The sequence below is a fragment of the Silene latifolia genome, chromosome 4 (assembly GCF_048544455.1).
Source record: "Silene latifolia isolate original U9 population chromosome 4, ASM4854445v1, whole genome shotgun sequence".
Lineage (NCBI taxonomy): Eukaryota > Viridiplantae > Streptophyta > Magnoliopsida > Caryophyllales > Caryophyllaceae > Silene > Silene latifolia.
Window position 1 is genome coordinate 63061768 of NC_133529.1, and position 3039 is coordinate 63064806.

Sequence of the window (3039 nt, forward strand, 5' to 3'; positions counted from 1 at the left end):
ATGCCCCCTTCGATCATATCTTGGATGGTGTGTTTCAAGAGAAAACACTCTTCAGTATCATGGCCTCTACCTTGATGATACAAGCAGTATTTGTTGCCCTTCCAGAGATTTATTTGTTTCTCTAAAGGCGGATCCGGAGTCGGTCCTATTGGATGTAGCTTGCCTTGGGCAGAGAGTCTCTTCAAAGCATCGGCATAAGACATGCCTAAATCGGTAAGCACCCTTTGATGCCTCCCAGTTTTCCTTTCAGCTATTTTCGGTTTTCTAGGACGATGGTTATTGCAAGAGATAAGCTTTGGATGACCTAGACTAGAGATTTCCCTAGTTGGCATGTTCTTTTCCACCATTCCATTTTCAAGGGTGAGGACGCGAATGCTCAAATTTTCCACTGTAGCTTGAACTCGTAGGACCATGGCATAAACGTTTTGAAGAGACATGGTGATTGTGGCTTGAACTCCTTCGTGACCTTGTTGATTGACGGAACTTGCTGGATTCCTACTCGACAGAAATGACGCGCATTACACTCGGTTCGACATGGGATCACACATACTAAGGCAACAAATAAAGGAAGGGATAAGATGACAAATCTAGACTTGACTTGTGAACTCGTGAAATGTCGTGAGCGACTTCTCGTGTTTGAATTCATGGTGCTTCACTTTAATTTTGACTCGAGTGTTGACTTTGACGGAGTGACCCTTATATGATTGACCTTATTGACGGGATTGATGACACATGTTGATTCTGGACTCGAGGTTTGCTTATAGGTGTTAAGAAGACTTGTTGTTGTTTAGACTCAAATATGAGGCCCATTGAGACTCGTGTATTGAGCCTCGGGACGTGTGACTCGAGTGTTTAGATCCTAACTGAATTGGGGTAGGGGGGTCCACAATGACGGCGTGACGCCTTAGGACTTGACTTGAATTTTGAAAAGACCCAAAATGTAAAGGAAGACGGGTTTATGACTCGACAGAGTTCCGACTAGGACATAGTTGGTTTGGACTCCGACTCTAACTTAGCCCAATTGAATTTACATATTTACATGGTTTGAAAAATATTTTGAATAAAACTTTTTTTTTTTTTTTTTTTTTTTTTTTTTTTTTGGACTTTTTTTTTTTTTTTTTTTTTTTTTTTTTTTTTTTTTGTTTGTTTTTTTTTTTGTTGTTTTGTATTTAGCTTTGAAATGGGTTTTAGGCCCGAAGTTTGACTCGACATTTGGACAGAGTTTTGACTCATTTTGCGCAATTTTGAAAATGTTTACATTTTGAAAGGGATTTTATTTTACAAAATTTCGTCATGGTTTTGTTTACAAAATGGTGATCACATAAGGTACAAACATTATAACGGGATGCTGAGTGCATTTAAAAGGGTTTTGGTTTAAAGGGTAGGTTGCCATACCGAACAATCAAACCCGAAGTCTGTGGAGAGGCTCGTGCCAAACAAGAGTAAGGCCGATTCCTAGTCCATTTCCTCAAGTAGTGAAGGCCCTTGATACAAACAAGAGTAAGCATCATGGTATGGATGACGTCAATCGCTATTCATCCTTAGGCCCAAATAAGAATTAGGACCGTTTAGACGGGACGATTGGTCGAATGGGTTGGGTTGGGCCTAGGAAGGCCGAATTAAACGGTCTAGGAAGACCGAGTTATGAAAACCGACAATTGTCTTGTACAAATTATTCCCTAACCTTGTTCGAGTTTCACCCTAGCTACACGTAAGTGTAAATCCCCAGCGGAGTCGCCAAACTGTGGACAGCGGGCCGCCCACGGGGGCGCTTGGTGAAGGGGCTCGAAAACAAGCGTTTGCATTTTGTATGGAGTCGCCACCAATTTTTATGGGAAATTGGAACCGTTCGAATACCTCATGTCATGTCAAGACACAAAGTAGAGACATGAACACTAAGTAATCGTTACCCTTAGCATTCTATGTCTAGAATGACTCTCGTGGATGCCAATGAACACGGGTGTTCACAGATATCTGGAGTAAGGGGTGAGGGTACGTATTAGGAAGCTCTTTTGATCGAACACCTAATCCCGCCCGCCTCGATAGCGGCCTCTACTAATGATTAGGGAGTTTATTCATACTCGATATATCGTCGGCTATATGCATGCAATGCAACATCCAAGTTTTAATCCTAGCATGTGAAGATTAGGCTAAGTCGGTTGACAAGTAGTTTAGCATACAATCGGGTCGAAGTAGAAGTTAATATTGATTTACATATGAGAACATACAAAGAACGAAAGAAATACAATAAAGAAAATTACATTAATTACAACGGATTAGGTGATTTATGTCGAAAATACCTTTAAAACGGATAATTTGAGAAAACGAATAAAAGAATAAAATTACGAACAGGAATTAGCGTGATAATACGAATATTAGTTAGTTAATACGTAATCTAAACAAACTAGGTCAAGGCAGAAACGGAATTCAGGGACAGAAATCACCCGAACAGCGCGCAGACACACTGCGCCCTTTGGAAGAGAGCGCGGCGATTCTTTGCGTCTGTTCAAGGGTGAGTTCGTGACAGCTGTAAGTTTTAATCGCAAATCGTTAATATTAATTGGTAAATTTAATGATTGATCAGATTATTTGCTCGGATGAAAGTGATTAATGGATTATTTTACATATGAATATGTCGTAAAAAGCAATAAAACATGAATGAGACGGAATTAAGCGGATTAATTATGTGAAGGGTCGATGTTAATGAACAATTAATTAGTGACATCGGTGAATGGAACGAATTTAACATGACGAAATATCAATGAATATGGATGCAAATATATCAATGACAAATCTCAGAAACTCAATATGAACGAATCGAATTTCTAAAACCCGGAATTGAATTTATGGCGAAAACCCGCAAATATTGATTATTTGGGATTTAAGTCGGATGAACGATGAATTAAACATGTGAATGAATGATGAATAATATACATGTGAATTAATATGTTAACGTATCAAAGAATTAAAGAACAAACGAATAACAAATAAAAGAATTGACGAATGGCAGAGGACGAAGGAAGAAGAAAGGAAGCAGGA